General features: G+C 42.4%; 1 long non-coding RNA gene across 1 annotated transcript; it reads right to left on the reverse strand.

Annotated features, from left to right (window-relative positions):
• Positions 1–1,350: 1,350 nt before the first annotated feature.
• LOC121658198 lies at positions 1,351–17,906 on the reverse strand. Its single transcript, XR_006013873.1, has 3 exons — positions 17,895–17,906; positions 12,297–12,301; positions 1,351–1,459 (listed from the first exon to the last, which is right to left on the reverse strand). It is a non-coding gene; the product is annotated as an uncharacterized LOC121658198 (long non-coding RNA).
• Positions 17,907–20,637: the final 2,731 nt, after the last annotated feature.

The raw sequence follows: 20,637 nt of genomic DNA on the forward strand, positions 1-20,637 counted from the left end.
AAATACATGCTTTCTTCCTTCATCTTTAGACTTACTTGAGAGATTTTTGTTTTGGGGTTTTACTGGGTGACTTTTCCAATGAACTGATTTAAAATCATTTAATTTCTTTGAAGACAGTAGTGGCTACCATAGAAATACGTCTGCTGCAAAACAAGGAATAATTAGTTTATGTGTTCCTTTGTGTCCCTTAATTTCTTCCATTCAGGATTTTTAAGCATATAATTATAGGGATTATTCAGCTTCATGATTTTTCCCCCCCTCTATAAATTCATTTAAAGACAAAACTCTGATGTCTGTAGAGCATAAATAATAATGATTATATGTGCTAATTAGTCCAACCCGTTTGTCCACATAGCAGAAACAATGTGTTTTCTGTCAGAGGCTGCAATGCTGACTAGTGGACACTCTGAGCTTCCACTGTGGCATCTTCAGTTATCTGTCTCATCCCCTACTGCTACTCAACCAGTGACCCTTAAAAGTTAGAAATGGGACTCTTGAGAGCCCTGCAGGACACTTCCTCGTGCTGTTCAAGTTCTGGAATGGGCTAAATTTGACAAGAAAGGCATCAGCAGGCTCCAGAAGTCTCTAAGGTTGGGTGACAATTGAGCAAGGATGGGAGTATTGCGACACTGGGGTTTAAGGTTGTTGTTTAACACCTCTGCCCTGGCTGGATTTGCCGAGTAGGCAAAGTTCTGCCTCTGTGGAAGGGCTGAAACTTGTAGGACTTCTCCAGCAACACTTGTGATGGATCAGGCTTTTTGCAAAATGGCAGTTTTCCCTGAACACAGGGAAGGGTGCTGGAGCCTGTCAGAGTAGTTCAGATTAAATCACTTTGCAACTATTGTCCCATGAGAGAGATGTTTTTTTCTCTAAAGCTCCAAGATGAATAAACAGGAATAAGAAAGAGTCTTGTCATAGACTTTTTCCTTTTCTTCAGTCCAATCTGTCTGGAAACATTCCAGACAAGGGAAAAGCATCAGGAGCAGGGTTTATGCACAGCCTTTTGTTGCCCACAACCTGCTGCTTGGGAGCCAGGATGCTGCTTATGGATGGGGTAGGTATGGCCCTATGCTCCTGAAATCCTGAACCTGGGGAGAGGTAAGGCTCTATGCTCCTGCAGTTCTGAGCCGGCGGAGAGAGGTATGGCCCTATGTTCCTGAAATTCCGAACCGCGTCCTAACTCTGAACCCTTCTTTGGAAAAGAGGAGAATACTGCCACTACCTGTTCTGGTAAGTATATTCCAGTGAATCTCCTGGATCAAACCTTTAAGGAAAAATAATAATCAGTGTCATGTGGCTTTCAAGGGCTCTGGTTCCAGCTAGGTTAGAATCATGGAACGGTTTGGGTTGGATGAGACCTTAAAGCTGGGACCTTAAAGCCAATCTCATCCCAGCCCCCTGCCATGGGCAGGGACACCTTCCACTAGACCAGGCTGGTCTAAGCCCCGTCCAGGCTGTCCTTGAGCCCCTCCTGGCACGGGGCAGCCGCAGTTTCTCTGCACAAGGCGGTGATCCCGGCGATCCCGGTGATCCCAGCGATCCGGCTGCCCTGGCCGCCCGGGGCCGGACTCGCGCGGTCGCTCCGCGGGCGGCCCGGCCCCTCCCGGCACCGCCCTCTGGCGGCCGCGGGCGGGCGCTGCGGGCCCGGGGAGCTCCGGGGCCGCGCCTTCCCTGCGGAGCGGGGCTGCCGCTCGTCACGGCCTGTCCCACGCAGGTTGTGCTTAGAGGAGCGTCGGCTTGCTGGGCAGGGCTCGGGGCTCCAGCGGGTGCTCAGAGTGGCCACTAGTCTAGCATAAGACTCTTATTCCTGTTTATTCGTCTCGGAGCTTTGAAGAAAGAACATCTCTCTGAAGAGTCAATAGTTGCAAAGTGGTTTAACCTCTGAACTAGGGAGCCATCCCTGCTCAAGGGGCAAAGCTCAAATCCCTGTTTCTGACGCTGCTTTCAACGAGTTCTGATCTTGTACAAACCTAATTCACACCTTGACATAATCTCTGATAGTCAGAACATAATTTCCAGTGCTTTTTTTTTTTTTTTTTAATGCTTTTCATAGATGAACTGTCAGCTTTAGTTTATTGAAATATAAAATTAACTTCCTAATGCAGGGATGGCTTTTGGTAATAGAATATAATATCCAGGAATGGACACTCAGGATAGAGCATTCCACTTAATGCAATTCTTGCACAATTATGAGTTGCTTACCTTAAGAATTATTCAGAGGAGTAATAATAAAAAAAAAAAGGTAAGAAAATTCTAGTTAATAACCTGGGCAAAACAATTATCCTTCTAAGAGTCTTTATTGAATCATGTATGCAAAGCAGAGGAGTTTTTCATAACAGATGTATTTAATCTTGATGCAATAATGGTTTTAACCCCACAGTGTTTCTCAATTCAGTTAGAACTTAAACTAATTCTGATGTGCTTGAATAGAGCCTCTGGGATCACAAACAAGATTCTACTATTGTGGAAGCCCCTCAAAGTCGTGTTATTTTCCAGCACTAACCATAATAATGAATGCCTGGAAGATCATTTATATAATGGCTCAATGGTTAGTTTTCATAACTGCCTACAGCAGGCTTTTGGAAGCTCTCCCAGTGTTTATTGAAACAAATGTTGGAGTGAGACCACTGTTTGTGTCGTAGATGTAAACTCTGGAGCAGTGCGTGCTGTGAGGTTGTTCTCCTTGTGCCAGAGTTTTACCCTTCCAGAGTGAGGGCAGCATCTGGCAGCTCTTCCTGCTCTCTGATTGCCATTCAGACTGACACCATTTATACTTGGCTCCTGCTGGCACTGGTGGTCATGTCTTGGAGCACAACAGAAGTTCACGTCTATGGACCTGCATCAAACACAGCTCATGTGGAAGCAGATATATCAAGAAAAGACTCTCCTAGAAGTGAGGATGTTGAACTTTACCTCATTGCATCCCATGATGTGGTCAGGTATAAATAGAGCACTGTATCTTACATCTGGCAAAGCATTAGTGGATCACCAAGACCGTTTCCCTCCTTCACAAGGGATGATTCTCCTTGCTGAATATTTGTTAGTGTTTTATTGTGCTGGCTTTTGAATTCTCCAGTGAAGAAGTTTCTACAAATTACCCTTTTACCCCCAAAGTATTCCATATTCTAATTTTCTTCTTTGATTTTCTTTCCTCATGTTGAGTCTAAATTTCTCTTTATTCAGCTTCCTGTAATTGCTCCCAGATATCCATCCTACCCCACCCCACCTGCTCTGCCCCACCCCCCTGTGTGAAGCAGGTACCTGTCAGACCTTCCTGGACTGTTTCCTTTGGTCAAAGATATCCAGACGTAATTCTTCTAATCTTCCCTTTACCACCTATTCCCTCAGGCTCTTCATTATTTTCTTAGCCCTGCTCTGAACAGCTTCTCATTTATCAATATTATTTTATGATGGGTTCTGAACGGCTCCTTCTGCCATCATTCTCTCCCCTTCCCAAATCCACACAATGCATGGAGGTTGTGTTTTGGGTACAGACCTGGCTGATCCCACTCTCTTAGCTAAGGGAACTTTCACAACCGGAGAATACCTTGTCCCACCATGTAGCCATATGCTCTGCAAGCAGGAGTATGGCACGTCAAATGCTTCTTGCATTAAATATCTACCCAGAATAAAGCATCCATGGCAAGCATGACTGTTCTTTCTGATGACTCAAAAATCGTTTTCTGAGGACATCTCTAGTGTCTGAGATCTTGCCTGGCTTTTTTTTACAGGCGGGAACAGTCATTGAGACACAGTTATGTCATGTAACTTGCTTTTTATATCACGATTTAGTCTCCATCAATATTATCTGCTGAGTGCAGAAGACCAGAACTTGTGCTTGCAGTGTCGGTCTCCTGTGTGCTGGAATTCCTGCTACCATGGTATTTCTTGTGACAATGATGGAATGCAATGCTGGAGAGGGACTTTTTACAGTGACATGTAGTGACAGGACAAGGGGGAATGGCTTCAAACTGAAATACAGTAGGTTGACTGGATCTTAGGAAGAAATTCTTCCCTGTGAGGGTGGTGAGGCCCTGGCACAGGTTATCCAGAGAAGCTCTGGCTGCCCCATCCCTGGAAGTGTTCAAGGCCAGGTTGGACGGGGCTTGGAGCGACCTGGTCTAGTGGAAGGTGTCTCTGCCCATGGCAGGGGTTGGCATGAAATGTGCTTTAAGGTCCCTTCCAACCCAAACCATTCTGCAATTCTGTGATTTCTGACTGGGTGTGGTACATGTGCCTGTGTTGCTGTTCTAAGGACTTTTATATTTATCTCGAAAATAAGTAGTTGAAGTCTGCAAGTGGAGTTAGTTTTGGATAACAACATTTTGAGACTTGAGTTAACCTAACCTCTTTGATACAGCATACAGATTTCATTCTGTAATGGACAAGTAAGTTTGGAGAATATGTTTAGGAGTCTTTTTATGATAAATTATGTGTATATGTAGAACAAACCCCAACTTCTAAAACACTAAGTACTAGTAGTGAAATATAATGACCACCAAGTATTTAATGTCTTGAAATAGACCCCCAGAGAACTATATTGGAGTGTTTTGTCAGCTGAACATCTTTTTAAGAAGTTAATCTTTACAAGAACAAAAGAAAAAGCTTGAACAATAAGTCTGCATGAAATAATTGTGTAAGTAAATATCAAGCCAGTTAAGGGAGGAAAACCTCTGTGAGCCTTGTGCACACAGTGTGTGTGAACAATAATTCAGACCATGGCTGAAATGAGTGGCCACACCTTCCTTTGGGATAAATCATCAGTGTAATGTGTGGATTTGGCCCAGGGTTTGCGATTACAATGTCCTGCTTCTGCTTGAAGTGCAGGATGTTCTGTTGGATGTTTACCTTTGCCTTGGCCAATGCTGAGAAGAATAAGGGAAGGATATGGGTATAAGGCAGGAGCTCCTGGGACAGCAGTTGTTTTGCTCAAGGAAAAAGATCTGAGATCTGAGAGCTGCGCCAGTGCTTTTGTTGTTATTGTTGTTAGACAAAGACTGTGAAAGAAAATATGAGCCCAAGTCTGCCATGGAGATCATCCTGTGGAAAAGTGCTCCATCCTCCTCACACAAGCCAAGCCTGTTCCTGGAGAAATCTTGAACTGCAAGTGAAAAGCAATCAAGGTGAATTCTTCCCTGTTCCCACCATAGATCTCTCTCAGCAGAGTGAAATTGCATCATCTCTGTGGACTTTCTGGGTAAGGTTGGTCACTAACTGTTGTTGAGGGTTTAAAAAATGTAGAAAATTGTATCATTACAACATCCATGAATCTGAAGTTGCATTGTGCTTGGTTTAGCGTTCACTTTGATCTGCCTGGAGAATCTAACCATAGTTAGCTGTTTAATAAGCAGGGAAAGGACTTCTCGTGTACTTTTGGCTGATCCCCTGAACCACTACAGGAAAAACTGCCTTCATCATTCGGGTGAAAAACTCTTTCATCTGCTCTACATGACTTCCCATGCGGGAGCCCCACACCTTCTCCAGTCAGCTGATTCCAGTGCTTTCCTCTCACTAGAGGGTTTTCTTGATGTCTAACCTGAATCTTTCTTGCCAGAGTCTAAGTCCATCCTCCTCACTGAATTTTCTGCAGACATGCCCAATAAAATATTTTCTTGCTTGGATGTCTTTTAGAAACCATGGTCATATCATTCCCTTGCTGGTGGCCCATTCACTGAGCTCAGCAACCTCGTAATTCTTAGTCCTCTCTAATGGGCCATATATTCAGGTTGTCTGATAATTCTTCTCTTTGGCTTTTGTATTCTTGCACTCTCTCCAACTGTTCCAAATCTTTCTTGAAGTTGAATCCCCAAAATGGCTGACCACATCGACACAGAACACAGCTGTTGCATTTTGTTGTGTATTCTACAGGAAATACTGCATGTTCCTTTTATTATTTTTTTTTTTTATAAACAAACCACTCCTGTTTGGTGTTACCCTTTCACAAGGTATATCTGCAGGGGTGTATTTGTGCTTATTCATTTCATTTATACCTGTCCATATGGGACTTCATCCATTTTTATTTCTGTTGTAGAGATCATGTTGCTCTTCCTCTTCTTCTCTGATGTGTTTGCAAAGGCTTCCATGTCCACATTATCTGGAAATTGAGTTTCCTTAAGATCTTTGATGAACCAATGTGATAATGAGGTGTTGATTGACTCTTTAGCTATGGCTGGACACCCAGGTCCTGGGGAATGGGGGTAGCCCCTTTGACACTCATGCTGAAGAATCACTCAGACTTTATAGCGCTAAAAGTGGCCAAGTACCCCCAACTGTTTTGTCTAAATATGACCGAATCTGAGGCTTTTTTTATGGCTGAAAAACTCTTTTTGTAGAAAGTTCAGATCAGGAGTTACTGAATCCCCCTGAGGGCTAAAACATTACCTTCTTTGGGAAAAGGAAGCAACCTGAGAGCCACAGCCTCATGAGATTTCCAGCTTGTACCAAGTAGTTTCTGTTTGGGTAGGAAGCACTGCAGTAAAGGGATATGAAGATAAGAAGGGGCAGAAAACTTTCAAACAGAAAGTGTGAACCAAAGCTCGGTGAAGTCAATGGAAACTGGTAGCTCGTGGCCATGTGGGGGGCTGTTTAAGAGGAGCACAGAAAGAAAAGCTAGACTGTTGAAGCAAAAAGACTGTGAAGATAGGAGAGGAAAATACATTTCTGTAGTAACTTTTAGGGCTCTTGAAAGACAGCCTTCCACGGGTAGCTTGGAAATATTTAGACAAAGACCTTTTGAGTTAAATAATAATGGTAAAACAGGACTCAAAAGAGAGAAAAAGGAGGTGGAACAGAATAAAACCAAACCAGAAATACAACAAATTTAGAAAAATTAAACAAAACTTCTGGCTTTCTGAAACTCCAGGTGGTGTGCGCTATCCTGCATCCTTTTAGGGTTTCTGTTTTGAAAATTTATTTTCTCCTGTCGTAGAGAGCACACCATGGTTTCCACAGAGAAAACTTCCCATTGTTTTCAGCGCAGGAGCAACAGCTTCTTGGGCAGTGAGGATGATGCAGCCATAGGCTCTGGGTGTCTTTGGGACCAAATGCTATTCAGATTCTTTCCCGTTGTCCTCTTTACTTGTACATTTTGCTGCCATTCAATTAAAGGTGCTGTGTGATGCGGCTGGTTGAACGCAGCATTTTCCCCAGACAGATAATTACTCTGCCTTTTGCCTTGTCCTTCTAATTGCTATTAAAAGTGGTGCTGTTGGCACCTTTTGTGAGCCTGCAAGTGTTCGTGTGTTTACATAAAGTCTGAGGGCAGAATTTGTCTGTGCAATAACGTTTTATCAGCAGCAGGTAGCAATTGCAGGAGAGTAAGTCCCTGTCTGCTGCTTGGTTTCCAGAGCCTGTAGACTGCTCGTTACAATAATGAGAAATGTAAGTAAGCAGTGTCGCATCAGCACTTGCAGTCCCACTTTCTATTGCTGTCATCAAAGGGTTTAGGAAAGTTTGCATTCAGAGTAGTTTTTTTACTAATGCACATATAGATGTGCACATTACTGTCTGGGAAATCTTGTGCTGTACCTAGCAACTTATGAGTAAGGCACGATCTGGGTTTGGGCGCTTGGTTCAGTGGTTGTGGCCAGGTGAGAACTGGGATTGAGTGCAGAGAGTCAATGTAACTCCAGATATCCCAAGAAAGAAATGTGTCTGGGAGCGGGACCATGACCAGAAAGCTAAAAAAGTGAAGTTATACCACCCTGGAGCATGAAGGTGGTGTGGATTTTAACGAAAAAGCTGGAATCATCCTGACACAAAGTACTTAGGGGAGGATTGTAGTATCCCACTTTGCAGATGACTCTTGTTAATTTATGCCTTTTCTTTTTGTTTTGTTTGGGGAAGTGGAAGCTTTGTCCTGGCACTTACAGGCTTGTATTGTATTGCAGGGACAGAATTACTGCTCTTAGCTCAGATTTCCAGCTACTGAAGAGTTAGTGTGGAAATCTGGTAGTAAATCCCATGGTGATTTCCCAACGTTGGATTTCGTGCAGTACTTTCAAGTTTACCAGCCACACATAGGCTGGATAAAATTGATGCTGGTAAAATTAGCAAGAAATGTGTTACTATAGAGAATCTTGAAATGGCATCAAAAGGAGCCCCAGGAACTCACCAAGGCATTATAAGCAGCCTCTGTTGTGGCCAAAAATAAAACATTTACACAACCCAGACCTTGAAAGTGAAAAAAAAAAAAAAAAAAAATCACAGAAACATTTACTACAAATGAGAAATCAATCAACTGAAAAATGGCATTTGTAACCTGAGAGTAACCTTTTTCTTTTAAGAGCAATGTTTTCAAAATTAATAATGTCTTTATTTTTCTGTTTCTTGCTTTATATTGTCCCTCTACCTTGGAATAAACTAAAGTGGGCGATTGCCACAAAATCTGTGCAGCTTTTACAGCTCCTGTGAAATTTGAAGAAAGACATAAAATGGAAGATACCAAGCTGGCCTCATCCAAGTGCCAACTTTCATTTCTAGTGAACACTCAAAATTTGGATTTTGCACAAGCTGAAACACAACCATGTGTTATATTAAAGGATCTGACATTTTACTTGTGTACCTGCCCATGTGTTAGACTTTCTCTTACACTCAGATGCTATTTTTGATGTCCAAGAAATACTGAGGTTCCAGTGTACTGCTTCAAACCCCCAGGAAGGGTAAAATTTGTTTTAACTTATGCTACATTAAATGATTTTACAGTATTTTGGTTCACATACCCTTATTTGGTGTACCTCAAGAATAGCCTTTTTTTTTTCATTCCCAAACCTACTGCAACACAATTCTTCCTGGTTTTGGGCACTGAGGGGATCTTTACTGGAGAATGGAATGATAAATTCAGGAAAGCCTTCAGCCTATTACTCAACTTCTGTTTCCCATTCTGGTTTTACAGACAAATTGTACTATCAAAGTTTTACATTTAAATTTTTTTTACCAAGACCAAGAAAGAAACCATCAATTTACAACTGAACTCTATTAACCACGAGGAGAGAAGAAGACTCTTGAAGCCACTGGATTTCTGTAAGAAAGCAAAATTAGTCAGTCATCTTCTGGATTTTACTGGATTTGATTATTTCACTTAATTAATTTTTAAAGTTTCATTGCAAAGAAATGTATATCCTCTTTGGAATTTCTTAAGTATTGGGATGAATATTTAACACAGGATTGGGGTTTTGAAACACAACGTCATAGCTATTACAATATAATGCATGGTCTCTTAAATATTTTTTTAATACCTTTTGCTTCCTTAAATCCTTGCCAGAAAAAGGGAAAAGAAAGATTATTTAAAAATAAGCAATTTGCTTTTCTGTTTACTAGAAGCAGGTGATTTCTGTGGACACTTGAATGGCTCTTCCAGCAGTGCTGGGAAATTAGCACATGGATCTCATCAACTTCTGGATTGGCTCCTGTCATCTGAACTGAATCTTGTGTGAGTTATCATAGTTCTGCTGAACCCCCAGGGCTTTACTGATTCCCACTAGCTGATGATGGACTCTCTTTTTCCCCCCAAACATGTGCTCAGTTTTTTATAAGCTATAAATAAAGCATTATCTGGGTCAGAGGAGCTTCACTGCGGGTTCAGCCGGGGCTCTGGGCTTTGGTACAGAACCCACCTGTCCTCTGGGCAGACAAAGCCACGGGGACAAGCAGTGAGATGAGAAGCGTGCAGGTGAATTCTGCTTAGGATCTTCCATGTTGCAATTGCTTCGCTCAGGAGTTCAGAAATTGTTTTTCTCCCAAAATGCCAAAGAAATATTTGAATTAAAGAAAATTATTTCACTTTTATATGTTTGGTTGTGCTTTGGTGCAGGTCAAAGCCAGACCCAGAGCCCACATCTGCTCTCCCAGCAGTGCTGGATGCTTTGGGATTGGCTGTAACTCACGGAAAGCACATAAAAATTTATTACTGAAGAGGTAAGAGAGAAATACAGAGCTGAGCACACTAAAACTATGAATTTTAAAAGTTTCCATTGTTTACTTATCTCATTAAGAATCTACCTCCATGCATGCACACAAGCAGCAGGTACAAATATATCTTGATGTCTATCTTTGTTCCACTGTACGTTTGCCTGCAGCTCTCTATAGATAGAAACATAAACTGTGTGTATATCCTGCTGCCTTTTGAAACGTGCAGAACATTACCAACAGTTTCTTTTCTCTAGTTTGCTCAAATGCTTGTGGTTAGATATTCTGAAAGTATAGAATTAAAAAAAAAAGAAAAAGACAAAAAGGTTTTGACACTTTGAAAATGAGTTGCTTTGTTAAAAGTATGTTTTTAAATATTTCTTTTATTTTTAATAAGCCAGCAAACTACTTTGTTTCTCGGCTTCTGCATGTTGTATTTGATAACATAAAATCAGATAATATTGTTGATGAATGTATATTAATTCAGAGCTGGAGGCACATATAGTGTGTGGCAGTTGATAGGTGGAATTTGAGTGATACGGTGGAATTTTCAGAGCAGGACTGTATTGTGTGTTTGTTACCAGGAAAGTCTGGATATAAGAAATAAAGCTTTGAGTACACAGAGTTCTTTTTGCACCTTATTGGCTGTCTCAAAATCCAAAATAAAAGCAGAAGTTGAAAAGAAGAAATTTAAGTAAGGCAAAAAGGACTCTTGTTATTTTATTCAAATAAGAGAACATTTGGTAGCAGCATTTAAACATAAAGAGTTAAAAAGGGAAAATTCCTTATTGAAATTGTACTAAAAGAATATAATGAACAGAAATTATATTTAATAATTGAATTAAGATTATTTCTTGGTTAAATTTGATTATCTTCCTGATTGACCATTAACATTCAAAATATAGAAAGATTATGAGCACACCTGGCCTTATTATTTGCTAAAACAAGACTGAGTCAATAGGATCAGCACTTTTAATGTAATAATTCACATAGGTTCTTGGAGACTCAAAGGAACAAAGATCTGTGATGTGTTATTTCAAAGAGTTTTACTTCAAAAGTTATTTAAAAAAATTGCAATTGATTAGTACTTAAGACAAACTCTTCAGTCTTGTAAGTTTATAATGCTGAAGTGCTGTAGATAAACAACCAGGGTTCCCATTTTTTAGTATTTTTCACTGCCACCGTGTCATACTGAATCAATTCAATATTACTTCTAGTTATGATTCTACAGGATTTTCTTATTTTTCATATAGTTAATTTTCATATTTTAATACTTTTTTTTAAATACTGTACTTTTGATAATACAAGTCCATTCGGAATGACACTGGTATGAATTACTACAAAAAAAATTTATGGCTTAATCCCGATATCCTCAAATAAATAGTAAGTGGTCAATGATTTTGGTGCCAGGAGGATTTACAGCTGTGGTTCATGAAAGCTCTTAACACAGATATTAAGTTAACCAGGGCAATTTCTGTATCAGACCATTGGGAACATACTGTTAATATTGCATTTGTGTCCTCTGCACCAGAACCAGCACTTAAAACCCAGCTGGCAAAATCCATCCAGGATCCTGGGGAAAAACTCCTACTCCACTAAGTTTACAAAAACTAATGCAGAAAATCATCAGTTTATCTGACAGGGTTCTAGCTTGGAAATGAAGAGAAACACAGTACTTAGTATTTTAAGTGGATAATTATTTACTGAGTTTCTGATCCTTCAGCTGTGTACTCTGACACTAATGTGCTGTGACTGTAACGTGCATCAGGTTTGTAAGGAACTTGTAGGTTTTTTTCTGCTTCAGGCTTATTAGAAGTTACTACAAGTAGCTGAAGAAAGGCTTTTGCATGCTAAATGGATTTATGACTAGCCCAGATAAATTCCAACTGTTATTGAGCCACAACTGGCTGGTGTTGTTCTAGGGAATTGTTCTGTTCCTTGATTCAATGGTTTTAGTTTTCAATTTACTTCCATGTGTATTACAGCCTGCAAAGTGAAAACCTGCTTTCTGTGGGCACTGACTGTAGTAGAAGCAGCTCACATGTGAGCTGGAAAAATTGAAATAAAAATAAATCATGGAATCCCTGAATGGTTTGGTTTGGAATGGATGTGGTGGTCTCCTGGTAATGTATCAAGGTGCTAATGTTCTCCAAGGAGAGTGTTCCTCCTGGAGCACCATGTTCCCTTCCTCGGCAGTGTATGCAGAATTGCCTCTGGTTTTGTTGGAAGCTCCTTGCATGGGCTCAGTTTGGGCTACAAGAGCTCTGATGCCATCAATTTGTGATTCACAGTTTTGAGGAGAGCTTTGCCTCAGTGAATGAGCCGAAGCAGCTCTAAAATGCTCATTAAGCTGACATGGAGCTGTGAATGAGCTGTGTTCCCTGATACACCTGGGCTTAGCAGGGCTCTGGGAGGCCTTTTAATAGAGTTTTTGAAAGAGGTGTTTTACATTAGAGTGTGGGGAAAGTGGAGGCTTAGTTTTTTGTATACAAATGCACTGTACTGTGATGTTGGGGTGGTCAAAAAGAGAAGGCATTGCAAGTGTCCGAGGGCAGATATGAATGCTGACTTGGAGAGCTGCTTGTCACAAGGATGGGACCAAGCAGGGCCCTTTGAGATCTTCACACCTGGAGTCCTGGGCTGGAGGGCAAGCTCCTGGTTCAGGGATGGCTGAGCTCCTGGAAAGTGTCTGGTCAGCTGGTTAGACTTTGCCTCACACAAAGGTGTGAGGAAAGAGGAATTTGTAGGGGTTGATCTTTGATATGGGAGGAAGCAGTATCCTTTTGGCTGTGCTGTGAGGGAGACGGGGCTTTGGCTTCAGTTTTGACTGATCACTTTGACAGGGCACTTTGGGAAGTCTCTTACAAATGGTACAATTCTCACCAGCCCCTCTCAGAGCTGGGCTGGGTGCTGTGGTCCTGTCCTGTCCTGTCCTGTTGGCTCACCAAGGGCTCTGCCTGCTGCATCCCCATCCAGGTCTATTCACTTTCCTTGCTGCTGGAGAATAGTCTGTACCACTCACACAGAATCTCCCCTGTCTGTCCTTGCTGCAGGTTTCCCCTTCAGAAACCATTTGAGTAGTTCTGTTAGTGAAAATCATAACCAAGGAAAGTTTTTAATTTGAACAGTCAGACAGACACACACACATAAAAAAACCCCAAAGAATGATCTGGAAAAAATCCCCCAAACTCCATTCGCCTGCCACACAGTGACAAATGGAAAGAAGGGTGGCTACTGCCTGTACTCGACAACACTGCGATGTGATATTTTCAGAGGTATCTCGGGAGCATCTACCACATTTACAGCATGTGAGGCATCTCATCTGGAGCCGTTTTGATCTCCTGTAACCTACTCACAAACGCACATATTTCATAACAGGCCCTGCACCCTGATAAGGATCTCTGAGTTTCTTCTGCGCGGTATCTGCAAACAATTCAAAGCTGTTCCACACAAACAAATGTGAGAACCCCCTGACCACAGACTGCCTTTAGAGCAGACCAAGATTTGATGTTACTCATATCTTCCAGTACCTGTCAGAGTTCAAACAGGAAACCTGGTTTTTCCTCTCATGTCAACAACTTTTTTCTTCTTTTTTTTTCTATCTGAACAGGCGTTCGGCAGCAGGCTCATGCTCAAGCGGTGGAAGTCCTGTATTTCTACAGGACAAACAAGTACGTGCTCTGGTACGTCATTGCTGACATTAACAAGAACTGAATATGTGGTTTTCGGTGATCCTGTGGGTGCTTCTGTAGAAACGGACACATTGGCTTTGAACAACCACACAAAAAAGGGATTCATTCATACAGGATATAGGTAATGTGCAGCCGAGGGCTCGCCGCAAGTAGTGCTTTGCTTGGGAAACGTCAGAAAAAACTGGCTGCTCTTTCTCCTGGTACGGCTGTATTTTGTGCTTACACAGTAACACTTTTTATCACTTCAGCCTGTTTTTCATTTATATGATATCCTGCTTGCCAGGGCTCCAACAATTTAATGTGAAAAGTTTAAACTAAAGAATTATTTGTATTCACTGATTAGGAAGTTTCATCTGAACACCTAAACTAATGATTAATTATCATGTCTCCAGAAAATATGAAAAAAACCTCTTGTCCAAATCAGCAATTTGGCCATAGCCACTCATGAATGTTTTGGCACTGCTGGGAAGAGAAATTAGGAATTATAGCTGACGTGCATTCCTCTTACACTGTACTCATTACTTAATCTTTCATAATGCAGATCAATAAATGTAGCAACTTTCAGAACTTTCCAGTCCAGGCTTGGAAATGCTTCAATAACATTTAACTTAACCTCTCCGTGAATGCTTGAAGTGGAAATTTATAGTGGAGAACAATTCTTGACAAAGACTAATATTTGTGACAGAAAACACTGACTCTGTCAAGGAATGGATGACTTCTCAGGATTGTTTTCCCCCATTTGATTTATGCCTGACAGATACAAAAAACCAACTCAAATACAGCTGTGTTAAGAAAAGAACACACAGGCATTTCCATGACTTTCATCTTGCTTTGTATTTATGTCATGATAAAACATGCTTTTGTGGCTTGCATCATCAAGGGGCAGAACATCTGGAAAAGTCTTGTTACAGAAAAGTGTCCATAAAGCTAAATATGATTGTTCTCTTTTTTTCTTTTAATAAAACTCTCAAAGCAAACAGCTGGATAACAGTATGACTAGTAGTAATACTTGCTGTGAGCTGGAACAACAGTTATGGGCTCCCAAAGGAAGAGGCAAAGAGGTGTCACGGAATTTCTCGGTGGTGAGCCATGGCAGAGGAGTGTGTGACAGTGGGTACCCCTGAGCTGCCCTGAGGAACAGCAGGTAAAAAGGTAAAACAGCCTTTGGGAACCACCTGCCACCCTTGAAATCACACAGACCATTTCAGTATTTTGCTTTTTTCCTCTTTATCTCTTTATTTCTATATTTCCAATATGATTTCTGCCCAGATGATTGAGTTTGATTCCATGTGTTTTTCCAGTAGCTGTTTCAGGAGCTAAAGCACTTTACATAAAATCTGCTATCAAAAATGGCACTGTCTTGACATTTGTACAGCTCTGTATTGGTGCTCTGTGTGTTCCCACTGAGCAGCTGCAGGCCTGGAAAGACCTTCAGCTCCTGCTCTGTCTACCCATCTCTGCCTTAAATGCTTGTAAACCAGTGGCAAGAAGAATGGAATCATCTGTGTTCAGTAAAGGAAATATTTATCTTCTAATTTTCTTTCTAAGTCTTAATATTTCATGAAGCCTCAGTAAAAAAAACATGCCAGGTATGGGCTGCTTAGAAGCCTGATTCAGAGTAGAAACACAGACGTAGGTTACATTGCTAAGGTCAAGTTCATGCTGTAACAAACATCCTGCTGAATAAATGAGTACCCATGGTTCAAATCAGCAGCTCTTATCAGAAATGAGTATTAGAGCATTTACAAGCTTTTAATTATTTGCCTTCTGCTTTGAAAAATATCTTGACATGTCCACTTGGTTGATGCCCCTCATTATCCATGGGATCTGCACTTACTGCCCGCGATTCCCTGGGGCTGATCCTGACTCAGAGAGTGCTGGTGCATGAATGTGATTCTGCAGATGTGCCTGGCTGGGCTTCCCTTGCCTCAGGGTGGCAAGAGAGGGGCTGATCCTGAGAGCCATCTGGTATCACCAGAGTTACTGATGGAATGGATCAGTTCTTGGTGCTCACATTCCCCAAAGGCAACTCAACGCTCCATGGGCACCACCATCTTCAGAGGGGTTTTCATAAAAGTGCTGCTGATCCCTGCATAGTCAGGGGTATGATGAGCTGAAATTGGGTAAATGTAAGTAATTACAACCAGCTAGTGTTCTAGGGCAAACTGGGCTTTACCCGGTAATTATAGGTATTGCTGTCACCAGTGTGTGTACAGTGGTGCATATTTTTATTTTACTAGTAATTGAATGATAGATCATGGCTACTAGCCTGTGTATCTAGGAGAAAACAGATAAATTAGGTTCTTCTTGAAGGGTTTTCTTACAAATAGGAGACCTGATCACTCTGTAACCTTTAGAAAACAAATGGTTCCCATTGCTGGAGATTAGCACATGCTTTAGGAGCTCATGTAACCCAGCATCCACAGCAGTTTGGATGAACACGTTCATTGGTATTTATATAGAGTTTTGAACTGATTGAATGGGCCTGTGGAGAATGTAACATCATGCCCCAAAGAACAGTGCAGCTCCTGACCCCCTGCAATGTGCCAGTGAACTGGACTCCTACCAGCGCAGCCAAGTTCTGGGAATTCAGTTATAGTAAAACCTGTTCGTTACTATATTTCATGTTTTTACCAGGGCCATTGCACACTGGAGTTGCCCAGGCCCAGCCTACCAGGCTGCCTGGGTGGTCTCCCAGGTGAGTCCTATGGGGTGTGATATGAGTGTTATCTCAGCTCCCTTCCCCTTTAGTCTGGCCAGAACCGCAGCAGGGCCACCCTGCCTGATGCTGCCTTTGTCAGAGAAGGAGCTAACCTGGTGCCCCAGACTTGTTTATATCAGCTGTTAGATGGAAATTCTTTTGGACTCTGGGTTGGATTTTATTTGTTTGAGATGGGAAACTCTATACCATCATCCTTTCGTGTATCTTCCTGTTGAATTTTACAGTACAGAAGACAGAGGGAACAACCGGTTGGATTAAATAAAGTGTTTTACAGATTCTGCTCCAGAACCTTTGCTTGATTTCTCAGACTTCATAAGGTAACAATATTGATTTACTGGGGACACCTAAGCCTCTAACAGAGCTCAGAGAGGGATCTGGACCTGCCTCTGATGCTCTGGTACCTGCCTGCTTTACATTGGGCAGTAGGGCAGGGAGAGATACATGTGAGAAACCACAGCCTGCAATGTTCTGGGTCAGCTGCCTTAGGATGCCCTTTTGAGGGATGACTTGGGACTTTTGGGAATGTGCTTCGTGTCTTCAAGGCCATAAATAACCTCTAAGATGTCAGGGTGGCATGTAGTGGAGAAGAAGAAGGTCCTGCCTTCCTCTTTCCCTACACTTTCCTCTGTGCAGCTCCAGCCACACCTGGACAGGCTGTCTGCAATGTGTGAAGAGTTCACCAGGGAAAAACAGGCATCCCTGGCTGCTGTGCAGAATCCTATTCTGGTTAATACCCACCGCAGGAATCACAAGATCATCACTCAGGCCAGTGGCAATCTGCTGAAAACAAAGGGTTCCTTAATAGTCAAGATAAGCAGATAAGACACTGCTGTGCTATTTAAAGTGCAGTGTTTATGCCTGAATAAAGTTACTCCAATTTTGGAGTAGAGTGTTTGCTGGGAAAGCTGTATTTACATTCCACCTCAGGGACTGAAGCGCCCTTGCACACTTTCATGTATCTCCTTTCTTCAAAGTCAGATGTTTCACCTACAGCTTCATTCCTACCTACAATTACAGCAGGCAGCTCCCTTCAGTCCTTTTGTAGCTTTTTTTTGATTAACAGTGGTGGCAGGCACAGAGGTGGCTACGAGCTATGTCTGTACCTCATTATCTCGCTCAAAAGAAATGTTGTGTGCTTTGGGACAGCCCTGTGAGTTAGGAAAATGGTGATTTACAGATGGGGAAAAGAGACAAAGAGCGGGCGAGCGCCTTGCTCGGGATCCCACGGGATGTTGGCAGCAGGGAGTTGTATTTCTGTCTAGTGCCCTAACCACTGATCCATCCTGTCTCCTGCTTTCGGGCGAGAGAGTCTGAAAATGCCATTGATTTGCACTTTCTAGGTCTGGGGAAGAAAGGTAGGGCTGACTAGACTATACAGGGAGACATGCAAAAATAAACAGAAGACAATAAGCAGCATAATGTAAATTAGCTTCGTAAAACTTTAATAATCTAAGATGCTATTTAGAAAACACAGGCAAGGAGATGTCTGTTAAAAAAAAAAAAGGAAGATATGATTTTAACCAGATAAAATCCCTTTAATTAGTCTGAAATTCTTGCCTATGTTTTATAGCAACACACTTCCATATGCATGCCAGAAAGTCGGGGAAACATGGAAATCATTGTCAATTTGCAGCATTCACTGCTGGGATACAGCAGATTATTTCAATGAAGGCTAGATAAACTCTGTGTCTGTAGAAAACATTTGTTTGGTGGTCTCTTTGCGTTGACATCTTCTACCGCACATCTGGTTTGGGAAGGAATAAATAAGCCTATGCTCAAGAACCAGGTTGTTTATATGATGCAATATTTAAATGATTTTTGTTTTTCATAAATCTGGAAAAGTAATTGTCATCTTGGTGGCACTGGTTATAACATTGAACCCCTCTTGTTGTTGTGGGTGACCTTGGGCCACAATGGAAAGCAGTATTCTCCAAAATAGAGATATGTTTGCCCTCACTGATATGGGGACAAGGCTTCTCCTACATCTGCTCAGCACCCAGGCGGTCCTGAAGGGAGTTTTGGAGTGTACCATGACATAGGCGATGTGGATTAATGGTTGGAATAAAAGTCACGAAATCTCTTTGTTCAAGGAGATGCACAAAAATGGATGTTGGGGAGTGCTGGGACCCGAAGGTGTGGGGCACAGGAGGAGCTCTGCACCAGCTGCGGAGTAGGTTGAGGGCAAGTGTGTACTGGGGAAAGGAATGTTCTTGCATATTTTCCATTGCACTAACCACAGGCAGTTTGTTTTCAAGCAGTTCTGTTATTGCACTGTGGCAGGAATGGGCTGCGTGTCCCTCCCATTGCTGTGTCCCCACCTGACACCCGAGGCATGTGGGGGCTCTGGGGCTGGGAGCACAGTGCTGTCCGGGGAACCAGGACAGGAGCTGCAGATCCTGAGGGCACCTGCTTGCTCTTGCTGACACCCTGCCTTTAATCTCGAAACACTGAAGGTGTTTTCCCCAAATCTCTGGTTGCCTCCATGAGGTGTTTGTTTGGCCCCAAGCTTGGCTGCCAAAGGGGGGACACCAGCTCTTTCCCATCCCAGCTTCCCCAAGAAGGGTGGTGCAGCCTTGACTGCAAGCACCAATTAACCACCTGTAAATTAGTGCTAATGATATTTTCCCATCAGGTTTTAAAGCCACTGTGGCGTTTGCAGTGACAGTGGACAAGCTTGGGTGTCACCTGCAGCAATCAGGCAACTTGTCAAGGTCGTCTTTCTGCTGTGCAGATGCAGCACAATGAGAAAAAGGGGTGATTCAGAAAATCCCATGGTTTGGGATGCATGTTGGCTTTCAGCTCACAGCCCAGGGCCTACAGCTGGCATAAAGGGGAGAACACAAAAGATATATCATAGCAGGGAACCCCCTGCCTTCCCCACCAATGCTCCGTGATTGGAACATGGGGAAAGAAATTTCCTTTTTTGTCTCAAGTTCTTTGCTGCCTTTGTTTCCAGGTGGCTCCATACATGAATGGTCTTTTGGTCTCCAGTTTTCACGAAAATGCTTGTACAGCTGAGAAAAAAATCAGAGCACAACTTTGAAAATAAATATTTTTTATTTATACCTTCTAGCATAGTATTTTTTTCATAGCCATACTCTTCACAGCCGAGTCTGTGGTTCTACCAGAAGAACTGTTAGCAGCTGAGGACACCTCCATCCTGGGGAACTCCCCTGGAGCACCCTATATCCCCGTGAAAGGACCCACCCATGTCAGGTGTCCCCTTGGTGGCTGTTCCCTCAGGAGAGTTCAGGGCATCCCACCTCATTCCAGAGAAGAGACCCAGTGCTAAACTGGGGTATTGGCAATGTCTGCTGTCAGGGGTTATAAGGCCTTGGAAGAGACAAAACCTTGATTTTCCAGTCACTTACCAGCCTGGGTAAGAGAAGAGCTGTGCAAATAAATGCAGTGTTTAATAAAAGTGAAAACTGACAGAACTGGGTATTTCACACTCACTGTAAAACTGAAACCTGAGTTTTTTTGGTTGAAAAATTCACTGGCTTTTTTTTTTCCATTTAGACGTGAGTGATTTTTGAACAAAGAGAGGAGACTGTTTAGAAATGAGTAAAATTGGTGCTATCATTAAGCAAAGGGGATTTGCAATGGGAATAGCTCAGTTTGTGCTGACATATGTGTGTGTGTTCCCATGTGAGAACTCAACAAAACACACATTTGGGGCTAAGCATTAACTAATGTGTTTGAGCATCACTCATGAAGGGAAGGTGAAAATGCTCTGCGGATGCACTTGACAGCTGTTTGCCAAGTCAGAGAAGATATCTTTTCCTTTCTACATGCTCTTGAACTGTGGTTTTGTAGATGCTTTTTTGTTGGGCAGTAAGGCCCCTCACTACAGGAAAGACACTTGTAGAATCAGAATTGTTAAGGCTGGAAAAGACCTTTAAGATCACCACATTCAACAATGAGGGGCTGGAGCATGTCCAGAGAAAGGCAATGGAGCTGGGGAAGGGTCTGGAGCACAAGACTGATGAGGCACAGCTGAAGGAGCTGGGGGGCCTCAGCCTGGAGAAAAAGGAGGCTCCAGGGGGACCTTCTTGCTCTCTATAGTTCCCTGAAGGGAGGTTGGAGCCAGGTAGGGTCCATCTCTCTCCCAGGGAATAAGCAATAGGACAAGAGGAAGTAGCTTCAAATTGTTCAAGGGGAAGGTTTAGATTGGATATTAAAGAAAATTTCCTCACTGAAAGGGTGGCCAAGCCATGGCAAAGGCTGCCCAGGGCAGTGGTAGAGTCACCATCTGTGGAGGGATTAAAAACGTGTAGGTGTGGCGCTTGGGGACATGGTTTAGTGGTGGGCTTGGCA

The sequence above is a fragment of the Corvus kubaryi genome, unplaced genomic scaffold (assembly GCF_017639235.1).
Source record: "Corvus kubaryi isolate FWS band 111438036 unplaced genomic scaffold, C.kubaryi_AGA036_p1.0 split2-37374, whole genome shotgun sequence".
NCBI lineage: Eukaryota > Metazoa > Chordata > Aves > Passeriformes > Corvidae > Corvus > Corvus kubaryi.